The sequence below is a fragment of the Haematobia irritans genome, chromosome 4 (genome assembly GCF_050003625.1).
Source record: "Haematobia irritans isolate KBUSLIRL chromosome 4, ASM5000362v1, whole genome shotgun sequence".
Lineage (NCBI taxonomy): Eukaryota > Metazoa > Arthropoda > Insecta > Diptera > Muscidae > Haematobia > Haematobia irritans.
This window is the reverse complement of record NC_134400.1, coordinates 86447076-86460463: the sequence shown is the minus strand read 5'-3', so window position 1 is coordinate 86460463 and position 13388 is coordinate 86447076. Positions and strand designations below refer to the sequence as shown.

Below are 13388 nucleotides of genomic sequence, written 5' to 3'. Positions count from 1 at the left end.
AATGAATTTTTGTACTTCGACATTGCAAATGTTATCTGTTTTTATCAGCGTCTATACTGTATCAGAATAAAAGTAGAAACATATCTCAGTTTTCGTATCGAAATCTTAATATAATACTACACTGAAAACAAATATATGTGGTCGATATTTCGGTTAGGACGTCCTCTCTTCCATGGATTGCCTATAAAGTTCTTCTAAAGGCTGTTGTCGAATTACTTCGGTTGTGGTACAACACAAAATTGGCTTCTTTGGATCGAACCATATATTGTAACACATATATAAGGCATTGATTTTGAGGATTTAGGGCAACATAGAGGTAAATAAATTAGTTTTATTTAATTCATACAAACAACTAATTGACCAAAAAGCCCAGATCTAATCATATCTCTCAATGTTTGATACACTGAAAAAACAGTGAACCCACCAGGAAGAAAAAATTTGTTAATTTTGGAAAATTTTGAATATTTTTAGAAATTTTTGACTAAACAGTATAACAAACGCTGCAACACGCCGATGTCATAAAAATAAGTAAATATTTTTCGACAAATTCAAGAAAATTTATTAGACATAATTAAGTTTTTTCACTTGTTAAAGAAAATTTTGTAGTTTGAAGGAAAAAATTGGAGTTCAAAATTGCAAGAATGTCTTTAGTGACATACGAAGTTCATGATGAACGCAATGGTAGTAAAATGTACAAATTTAAAGAAATATTGAACTATTTTGTGGAAGACACGAATTTAGTTAATCTTTATCGTTCATTTGTGTATATTTTTTTTTCTCGGATTCAGTTAATTTAACTAACAAAAAATTAGTAGAGTAGAGGAAACTTTCTCCAAACATAATTATTCCATGAACTACACGAAAGTTAAATTGGCTTTAGTGAAATAGAGAGTTCACTTTTTTTGAGTGTAAAAGGCAGAAAGTTACACCACACAGAATTACAACAAGTATATACAGCAGTAAGTTCGGTCGGGCCGAATCTTAAATACCCAACACCTTTGAAAATTTCAGGGGGGTTTGATGACAGATATTCTCCCAAGCAGATCAGTTCAACTATTTGAAGTCTAATATATGTAGATTTTTATTAGAAGTAAAATCTGGAAATTTTGCATTCAGTGCGCCTTCTATACCCTCAAGAAGTGAAATCGGTCTATAAATCCGATACGCGCTTTTGTGGGTCTAAAATACCAGTATATTTACAATTTCAGGCAAATCGGATAAAAAACTATGGTTTCAAGAAACTCAAGGAGTTAAATCGGGAGATCGGTCTTATGGGGGCTATGCCAAAAACATGGACGCATACAAACAATATTCAGCACATCTAATTGTAGTTCTAGAATCTAGACTTCAAATCGGAGGGCCGGTTTATAAGGGGTACCGATACACAAACTTCCAGGAAATCGATATTTCGATGTGTTACAAACGGAATGACAAACTTATTATACCCCCATCACCATTCTATGGTGGTGGGTATAATAAACATGAGACATTTGCATGAGAACGGACAAAGTCCATCATATTAGTGATGTTAAATCTATTCTTTGTTTGTTTATTGTTATAAATATTGTTCCACAATCCTAAAATCAATAGTTCTTTAAATAAATTCAATGTAAACAATACGCTAATTGTAAGAACATACTATGGCTTGGTCAATATGGTGATCATTTTGTATCAATGATTTTTATATCCTCCACCATAGGATGGTGGATGGATTAACTTTGTCATTCCGTTTGTAACACATCGAAATATTTGTCTGAGACCCCATAAAGTATATATATATAACAGGTTGGCTGATAAGTCCCCGGTCAAACAAAGAAAAACACATTTTTTTTGTCAACATTTTGTTATTATTCAACATAGTTCCCTTCAAGAGCGATACAACGATTAATCAATATGGTGTACTTGAGTTTTGGGTATTTGGACGGGAACCTTCTCCTTTCCCCACACTGTTTTCTTGCAATTTGCAGAGAAAGTGACGTCCCTTAAAAAAAAAAATAGAGCAAAATCTATCCTTCTCCAATTTACTTGAAATTGGGAGAAGATTAAATTTATACAGGGTATATGATTTTTCGATGTCTGGTTAGGGAAGGAGAGTAGTGAAGTTGGGTAGTTTGTGAAATTAATATAGGGTACGTGAATTTACGATATCTGGTCGGGGAGGAGCAAAGGAGGGGGGTTCCCTATTGCCCGATTTTTTGAAAATAGAAAGTAGAGGATTGTCGATAAATGGGAACTCGGTAAATAATTTTATGATTTTTCCTCGTCTTCTGCCAGACTTTTTTAAGTAAAAACCTTAAATTTGCATGAAGTTGACAGGCAACGTAGCGGGTGCTTCATTTTCCGGCATATGTTTGGGAAACGCATGTTCTCCGTGTCCAACACTTTAACAAAAGTTAATATGGAAAATTTTTAAGTACTTTAAGTTTTTCCGATTTATTGGACCGTATGTTGAGGAGAGGTATACCTCCTCTTGACAAACCACGCTTGAAATTCACAGGAAATGTAGAAGATTGTCCAAGGATTTGAATACATAACAATTAAAAAACAAATAATTGGTTGAAAGGGACGTTTGTTAAACCGGTCCATTTTACATCTGCATAACCGCCCTATTTCTGTATATAAACGAAAAAGCAAGTAGTCTGATTTTTTTTGAAATGTATGGGACACGTTTATGGAAACCATGGATGATTTATCCGTACTTCAGTTTTTGTGCCAGACTTACCCTGATCCTACTCATTAAAAGACTTCAAACCTTTTCGAATTTTGTTTTCAGATCGAAGAATATGGTTGACTAAGTTAACGAAAATATGATTCGGGAGGCGCAGCGAAGCGGGTCGGGTTACGCAAGTTTTGATATTTTATTTAATCAAATCGGAATTTTTGTTCTTATTTGCGATAGAATTCTATAAATGAAAATTAAGAAATATGTGCTCGTTTCCTTACAACTAGGTACATTTCAATTTAATTGAAACCAATGAATAAAACATTAAAATCGATTTTTGATAGTCAAAATTAAAAAATAGTTCAAAATCTAAAAACGACTTTGCGATTATATTTAGGTTAATAACACTAGTTTACAATCAAAATGTACACTTGATGAACATTAAAAAAAATGTTTAAACATTTTGAGATACCCCTTTATTTTTAAATTTTCGCTCTTTTTTTCACTAAGCACGATATATCTCGAGTTAGAAATGTCCAATTTTTTGTATTTAAATGAAAGGTAATAAGATGACGAATAATCGTGTTTAATTGGATCTGTGATAAGTTAAGTGGTTCAAAAAATATCAATGCGAATAGTCAAAATTTTCAAAAAAATCGTATTTTACAATGGACCTTTTCCGCCAGAAAAGTATAAACCATTAAAAAAATCTATTCATGGTCGTCTATACGATACTCTAACGTAAGTAATAAGACGAACTAGAAGAAAAACGACCGAAAAATGACAAAGTTATAAGCAATTGAATGATGTGAAATCATTCAAATATGAGCCATTCACCCACACAAAAATGCATTTCTCTGTGGCCGAGATATATCGTGTTTACTGAAAAACGGGCGAAAATTTAAAAATAACGGGATATCTCAAAAACTTTTCCGTAAATTTGTTTAAAAAAACAATTTCGAATTCAGCAGCTCAAAATACATAAGAAAAGTTGATTTTCATCAAGTGTACATATTTTTTTTTTGTAAACTAGTGTAATCGATTTCGACTTTTTTAGATTTTCATGTCAAAATTCGAATAATCGATTAATCGATTTTCCATTTATAGATCCCTACGATCTCTTACATTTATACAAATGTAAGAAAAAAACACCACCAGTATATACCCATGTTCGTTTGCAGTGTTAAACTAATCGGCATCGTAGCAATGCTCGGTAAACAAAAAACGAATGTGGTAGTATACATCAGGGATGGAAAATACAATTTTTAAGAAAGTACAAAAAATGTATTTTTTGAGCGGAAAGGTACTTTTTACTAAATTTCAACAAAAATTTCACTGGACTGAATTTTAAAGAAAATAAAATTTTGACAAAATTTCCTATATAAATAAAATTTTGCAAAAATTTTCTATAGAAATAAAATTTTGCAAAATTTTTTCTATAAATAAAATTTTGCAAAAATTTCCTATAGAAATAAAATTTTTACAAAATTTTCAATTGAAATAAAATTTTGACAAAATTTTCTATAAAAATAAAATTTTGCAAAAATTCTATATAGAAATAAAATTTTGACAACATTTTCTACCGAAATAAAAAATCGATAATATAGAATCGCATTCTTTTTTCGACTAAAACATTCTTGAAGTTCAATAAAATCCTGTTTTTGACTATGTCGTTTACAAAATCGAGATTTTCTTCCCACATGAACATGTCTGTTTTGCCATATTTGTAAAAGACTATTAGCAATTAAGGTTGATAAAGACTTTCTCAAAATATTAAAATATTTTGTCAAAGCCATTGTACCATAAATCTGATATCGACTCAAAAATGTCTACACAAAAGGTACTAAATCCTTCGCGGGGGTACTACGGTACTGACCGGGGTGAAAAAGTATTGAAAAAAGTACTATAGTACTGCATTTTCCATCCCTGGTATACATACACTGATTGCACTCAACAACAACTACCAGCAGTTGACATTAGCTTTAGAGAATTAAGAGAGTGCCAAAGAAGAGAATACCAAACTGCTAAATTATGAGTTAACCAATTGTTTTATTACGTTGTTTTCGGGAGACCAACACTCATACTAACAACTGCCGACAGTCTTCGGTTGCGTTGGATATTGGTGGTTGAAATTCATTTTACCAATTGGTATTTTAAGATTGCAACTGGTCGGTTGCGGTAGGTCGCAGCCGTTCTCTGATATTGACCTTGGTATTCATTCAAAAATTGGTTCATATCCCCCATATAAACCGATCCCCAGATTTTGATTGTGGATCCTCTTGGAGGAGCAAACTTCATCCGATTCAGTTGAAATTGTATACGTCGTGTTAGTACACACAAAGAAAATTTCATTAAAATTGAGCCAACGAAAATTTTTCATTGATATAACGAAACATTTTCATTAAGGCAATGAAAATGTTCGTTAATAGTACGAAACGTTTCATTGACTAATAGAAAATTCGTTATAATAACGAAAAATTTCGTTATATCAATGAATTTGTTTCATTGGCTCAATTTTAATGACACATTTCATTAATATAACGAAACTTTTTCTACCAGTGTATATGGCATCCAACAACCATGCAAAAAGTTGGTCTATAATTATAGTATATAGCCGCCATATAAATCGATCCCCTGAATTGACCTCAGGAGCCTCTTGTAGAAACAAATTTCATACGATTCGGTTGAAATTTTGTACGGTTTGCTAGTATGTGATCTCTAACAGACATGCGAAAATGGGTCCATATCCATCTATAATTATATATAGCCCCCGTATAAACCGATTCCCAGATTTGACCTCCGGAGCCTCTTGGAGGTGCAAATTTCATCCGATTCGGTTGAAATTTCGTACATTAACAATCATGCCATCAGATAAAGGGTGATACGGTCAAACGTATTTCTTTCAATTTTGCATTTAAAAAACCTGAACACCCCTCATTTTGAAGGTGTGTGTGTGTAGAATGTTGCTCCTATTTTGATTTTGGAATTCACTCTTCAGTTGTCAAAATGTCGTCCAAGCAAGAAGAGCAGCGTATCAAAATTTTGCTCGCGCATCGCGAAAATCCGAGCTACTCGCACGCAAAGCTGGCAAAATCGCTAAAAGTTGTCAAATCAACCGTTACAAATGTAATTAAAGTGTTTGGGGAACGTTTGTCGACAGCCAGGAAGTCTGGATCGGGGGGAAATCGAAAACCGGAAGCAGCTGAGACGACAAAGAGAGTTGCCGGTAGTTTCAAGCGAAACCCTAACCTCTCTCTCCGAGATGCCGCAAATAAGCTGGGTGTATCGTCTACAACCGTGTATCGAGCCAAAAAACGAGCCGGACTATCGATGCTGACGAAATTTGACTGCGTGGTAATGGACGACGAAACCTACGTCAAAGCCGACTACAAGCAGCTTCCGGGACAGGAGTTTTATACGGCAAAAGGAAGGGGAAAGGTAGCAGATATTTTCAAGCACATAAAACTGTCAAAGTTCGCAAAGAAATATCTGGTTTGGCAAGCCATCTGTACCTGTGGCTTGAAAAGCAGCATTTTCATAGCTTCCGGGACTGTCAACCGAGAAATTTACGTGAAAGAGTGTTTGAATAAACGTCTGCTGCCTTTCCTGAAGAAACACGGTTGTTCCGTACTGTTTTGGCCGGATTTGGCATCTTGCCATTACGGTAAAAAGGCCATGGAGTGGTACGCCGCCAACAACGTGCAGGTAGTTCCCAAGGACAAGAACCCTCCCAATACGCCAGAGCTCCGCCCAATTGAGAAATACTGGGCTATTGTCAAGCGGAACCTAAAGAAGACCAAAAAAACTGCTAAGGACGAGCAGCAGTTCAAGGCAAACTGCCTTTCTGCGGCGAAGAAGGTGGACAAGGTGGCTGTACAAAATCTGATGGCAGGTGTCAAGCGTGAGGCCCGGCAATTCGGATTTGGAAAAGCGAAAGCCTAACTGAATATTTTTCCTGAATTTTATACTAATTGAACTTGAAAAAGAAATTTAATTTGATTTTTTAAATAAACGATTTCACCGATTTACACGCGTTTCACGTATTTTGACCGTATCACACTTTAAACCAAACCCCAGATTTTACTTGTTGAGCCTCCTGGATAAGCAAATTTCATAAATTTATAAATTACGAAATTTCAAAAATTTGGTACTAATCACACAAAAATTGGGCACATTTTGAAAACATTAGCGGATTTAGTTGCCATTAAGGGAATACTTCATAATATAAGGGAATTTGGTTTGTTTAAAGTCGACTATTTCGTGTGCTAGTTGTGTGGGAAAGTAAAATATTCACTGGAAAAATGTATATTTTGGCAATCTTAAACATTAGACATTGTCTATACTTTTGAAAGTTTCAAAAGTTATAGAGAGCCTTTTGAGTACATCACTAAACGTAAAGTGTACGCAGTTAGTTGGGTCCCATAGATGTTGCTCGAAATTGTCTAAGCCCCGAGATGGATAAGCAGCTATCACTATGAAAATAAAAAATAATATTTTGCAGTCTCCCAAACAAAGTAATTTTTATCTATAGTACCTGCTACATATAATAATCCTAAAATGTGTTTTTTTCTCCCGCTCCTTTGGGCTTTCGCATCATAACAAAAACATAATTATCACTTTCGAAAATCCTCAATCATGTTGGCATTGTAGCTACGAGTATTATGATCATCATCGTCATCATCATGACCGGCTTAATGTGTCGATACATATGTATACAGAGAATGACCACTGTTGCCAACTTATGAAGATTATTTATTTCTCATATTATCCTTCACAACAAGATTTTAGTCCTATAACTGTAGAGTCCTATAACTATAGATTAAATAATCCTTACATATTGATACATATTTACAAATAATATTATGCATTTAAAAATAGTTCTAGTATGATTTTCAGATAGGTCCAGTAAGAAGAAATACTTATTGAATTGGAAGAACAGACGAAGTATTGGGTCATTATTGTCATAATTTGACTGAGAGAACGCAGGCGCATATTTACTTGGATTCAAAGATTTTGACCTTGCCTTATGGCCTTTGGTATTGATTCCGAGCCAAAGATGCTGATTCTTTTTAGTGAGCCTGTTATGTTACCTTTAAATAAAGGCTCTACAAAATTAGGATACAGACCTCATCGAATTTTCATTCTCTTTTTGTGATATGTTAACAACGTTATTCATGTGCAAATAAATGTTGTTTTAAAAATTTAAGTTATACCATATACATCAAGATAAACAAAATTCCTTTTTCGTCACAAAAACTTGAAACCAAATATGCAAACTCGTTAAAATAAGCCTTAGCCTGTATTTGAAGCGTTTTTATCTTTATTCCAAAGATTTAATAACTCAGTTTTTTTCTTTATATTAAGGAAAATGTGTTGCTAACAAAAAAGCGACATTAAAGGAGGGACGCAAATTTCAAAGATTCGCGTCTAGAATTTCATTAATTAAAATTTCTTTATTTTACAGAAATTTGTCTTATTATTGTGTATATTCTGAAATTCAGTTTGCATACGTTTTCATCTTACACTCAAAAAAAGTTTACTTGGTTTCAAAGATTTTTTATTTCGAGCCAAAGATACGGCTTCTTCAAAATACAGACAAAATTTAGCGACCTATCTGGCTTTAAATCTAGGATTAATAAAGATATAGATATCATTTGTCGAATTTTCGCCCTCTTTTTGCGATATATTAGCAAAGCTATTCATGTAGAAACAAATGATAATTTAAAAATCCAAAAAATGACGGATATTTTAAAGTGAAAAATGTAAAAATGAACCGATTTTATCTTTAATCTAAAGATTCAAAATATCAAATAATTTAATGACGATTTCTTTAAATTAAAAATCGTTTTCTTTGCTTTGATTAAAAATTGCCTTACTTCAAAGACCGCCGACTTTAAATGAGGGATTCAAATTTCCAAGATTTGTGTCCTAAATTCAATGAAAAAATTTTTGAAATAAAGATTATAAACATTCTTTTAATTAAAATTTCATTAGTTTAAAGAAATTTGTCCTTAATATTATGTAAATTGCGTGTCATACAATGTTGGTTGCATACACTTCCATATTAGCTCAATATTTTTTTCAGTGTTTGATCCAATATTTTCCAGAGTTTAAAGTTATAAGTCGAATTTTTAATGTAAAGATGGGAGCCATCGTGGTGAAACGGTTAGCTTGCCCGCCCTGCATACAAAAAGTCGTGGGTTCAATCCCTGCTTCGACCGAGGACCAAAAAGTTTTTCAGCGGTTTTCAATAATGCTGGTGCCATTTCTGAGTATTTCAAAGCTTCTCTAAGTGGTTTCACCGCAATGTGGAATGCCGTTTGGACTCGGACATGTTGAGCTAAACATGGAATCGGGCAGCACTCAGTGTTAAGAGAGAAGTTCACCACTGCGGTATCACAATGGACTGAATAGTCTAAGTAAGCCTGAAATATCGGGCTGCCACTATACCTAACCTAATGTAAAGACAAATATCTCTGTATTAAAGAAATTATCTATAAATTGAATGAGACATCGATTTTTCAGACGAAAAATCTCATTCTAATATTAAATAGTTTGCAAAAAATATAGAACTAAAATGAAAGATTAGGCAATCTAGATTTTTGGATACGTAATTTACACAATATTAAGGACAAATTTCTTTTGTTGATTCCCACTAAATTGCTAATTCAATTTTACAGTCTTTTGGCAACTCTGGATATTACTCAGTTTGGTACAATCGTAGTATATACAACATTGTTGTTGTTGTTGTTTTTGTCGATATCTAAAGGCCTTATGCATAGAAGGTTGGTGAACATGGTTTGTGTATGTGTGTGCGTGTATGTATGATGTTGGGTTTAAGCCAGTTGTTTACAGCTGGTTGACTTAGGCTGTATTTTTGGCTCACTTGGATTTTACTTTGTCAGTTTGCCTGTCCGCCTTAGCGCTCTGGTGAACAATACTGCGTGTTTTGCTTTTGCGTTTGTTTGTGAGTAGAACCCAACAACGGCAACAATAATACACATCCATTTGTACTATAGTCGGGCGGATGAACGAACATCCATCCCCTCATACATACATATATTTGTCCAATATTTTGTTTTTGTTCAAAACAAACCGGCTTTTTGTGAAATTTTTGCCTTTTCGTAATTTTGGTTGCGGCTGTCTTATTTTGGGCGTATAAGTGTGCTTGTGTGGGCCTGTGTGCGCCGCCTATGTCTCTGGCTCTCTCGTTCTCTTTTAAAGCAAAATATTTTGTTGTGATTTTGTTTCGCCGTTTATTTTCGGGCCTGGCAAAAACTCTGTTGCTCTGATGTGTTCATGCGTTTGTTATGTTATTTATGGAATGAATTGAAAAAAAAAATGTTTCATCGTAGTTTTTATTTTGTTTTTGGCTGGGGCTGTAATACATAGAATTTTGTATTTTGGACTGTTTAAATTTTACATGAAACATTTTAAATGAAATTATTGATTTTAACTTTAAATGTGACATTTGTAAAAGTATATCTACACAGGCATCAATGTAAATGCTTTATGTACTCAAAAAAAAAGTTTACTTGGATCCAAAGCTTTTGACCTTCCCTTAAAGATTTTGGTATTGATTCCGAGTTTTAGCGATCTATCTGCTTTTAAATCTAGGACCAACAAAATCAAAATTAGGATATAGATCTCATTTATCAGATTTTCATTCTCTTTTCGCGGTTTATTATTAAAGGCACTCACTAGGGCTGTCATCCGGGATAAATCCCGGGATTTTTCGGGATCTCGAAAAAATAAACCCATTTTGTTAAATTTGTGGCTTTTTAGCATTATTTATTAATAAATTGGATTGCAAAGGCCCTTAGATTTCATACCCGACAAATTGAGTTAATAAACATTTATGGTATACATTGAGTAAGAATTTATTGTACATGAGGTATATTATAAACAGCACAATTTCATCCGAAACCGAAGTAAACGATAAGGTTCTCATTTAAATGGAATTCATGCCACATAAAATAAAAAGCAATGGTAAATGATACATCGACAATATGACAAGATCGCGTTTATCTGATAAAAATTTGGATGCCTTGATATTTTTAAGGAGTTACTTTAAACGAAGAAAAACAAAAGGATTAACGCAAGTGTACGAATATATCTCTTCTAATCATAATTCTTAAAATGTTTGGCTGAGTAAGACAGCGTTATGAAATTGTTTTTTAATTTATTTTTTTCATATTTTCTTTTTCTTTTCTTCCTATAGGTGGGTATTAAGTTTGAGTTTAGCCGCTAAAATCGCCATTTTTTCACGATTACTTTTCTTAATTAATCCACTTGAAGGAATACAAACTTCGTGAAAATTTGCTTTGGGCTATTCCCCATCAAGTTATAATAAAATTTGCAACAAATATGTATAATTTTATGCCATTTTTTTACTGACTTAGTTTTCACTTTAGCAATTTTAGCGGCTAAACTCGAACTTAATACCAACCTTATTGTCGAGTTGGTCTAATTGTTCTTGAAGTATGATAGCAATTTGAAACTGCTTTTTAATTTACCCTTATGTTTACCTTTTGTTAATAACATTGAATTAAACTAACCTATTTTTTGGCGCTTTAGATTGTTATTACTTACGATACTTTAAAAATCCCGGAAAATCAGGTATCCCGCGATTCAATATTTTGAAATCCCGAATCCCGGGATTTATAAACATCGATCCCGAATGACTGCCCTAGTACTCACGTACAAATGCCAGTTTAAAAATCCAAATTATAACGGATACTTCACAGTAAAAACTGTTTTCTTAATTCCAAAAAAAAAAAAAAACTTTAAACCAAAGACGCTAAATCCTCAAAATAAGTCTTAGCCTATATTTGAAGCGTTTTTATCTTAAATGTAAAGTTTCAATATTTCAGTTAATTTAAGGACAATTACTTCACCCAGAAAAAAGTGTCTTCGAAATTAAAGGAAAAAATGTTCATCAATTTAGTTTAGCCATTTTATTTCCATTCAGTTAAATTTTTGTGTCAAATAATAAAATTTACTTGTTTCAGTAAAAAAATCCTAAACTGAAAGCAGTTAGGAATAGTTCATTAACTAGAATAAGGCATGTAATTTTACTAATACTGTTTTCTTCGCTGGGTATAAGAATTTACTACTGAACAAGAAAATTTTATTCACTGATAACAAAGCATTCGTAAAAATAAACAAAAAGCGAACTAAAACCAAGTTTCTTCAAATTTAGTTTCTTATAAAATGATAAATTTATTTATTTTATTTATTTATATTCCTACTATGAAGTATTCAATCCTTTCAAAACTTAAGGAAACACACTTATTAGAATATAGTTGAAATTCCATTATAGCTGCAAAATCTTCGTTCTTATAACACATCTTCAATTGAGTCCCTAAATATTCGGTGTTTGCAATAAGTATACTTTTCCTTAGAAAGAATGAAAGTGCTTTGTACGGTAAGATAGTTCCGAGTCAAAGTATATGGTTGTGTCAACCAACACTATTGGTCTACAATAAATTATTTCCCCAATGATTATCACAACTGGCATGAAGTAGTTATTTAAAACTAATATTCGGTAATGAGCACCGACTATTGATGATGGAAATAGCATTTATAAGAAATTTTCAACATTCGGTTATGAAGCCCGAATATTATTTGAAAATCTATCAAATGTCAAAAGTATTCACCAGTTAAATTGAAAATTTTATTTTAATTTTGAAGAACAGGATATATTTGCTCGGAAATAAGGAAATTGAATTGAAAACAAATACAAATGGTAAGACAGTTTGAGCAAACAATTTTCCTTAATATTGTCATTCAATATATCTTTATTTTACTAGTTCCGGGGAATGTGCCCAAAACTCATACGTAATAAATAAGGAATACAACATTGTGCACCACCAAAGAAAAGGAACAAAAGTTTTACAATAATTCTACGAGTATGCTGCTTCCACATCGAAACCTCGCAAAATTATATATATATATATATATATATATATATATATATATATATATATATATATATATATATATATATATATATATATATATATATATATATATATATATATATATATATATATATATATATATATATATATATATATATATATATATATATATATATATATATATATATATATATATATATATATATATATATATATATATATATATATATATATATATATATATATATATATATATATATATATATATATATAATATATGTATATATACATATATATATATATATATATATATATATATATATATATATATATATATATATAATATATATATATATATATATATATATATATATATATATATATATATATATATATATATATTATATATATATATATATATATATATATATATATATATATATATATATTATATATATATATATATATATTATATATATATATATATATATATATATATATATATATATATATATATATATATATATATATATATATATATATATATATATATATATATATAATATATATATATATATATATATATATATATATTATATATATATATATATATATATATATATATATATATATATATATATATATATATATATATATATATATATATATATATATATATATTATATATATATATATATATATATATATATCTATATATATATATATATATATATATTATATATATATCTATATATATATATATATATATATATATATATATATATATATATATATATATATAT

At 30.9% G+C, this 13388-nt stretch overlaps 1 protein-coding gene across 6 annotated transcripts in view; it reads left to right on the top strand.

The window, feature by feature from the left end:
* Hipk (Homeodomain interacting protein kinase) overlaps positions 1-13388 on the top strand; it is a 220834-nt gene that overhangs the window by 33451 nt on the left and 173995 nt on the right. The gene's annotated exons all lie outside the window — the stretch shown is intronic.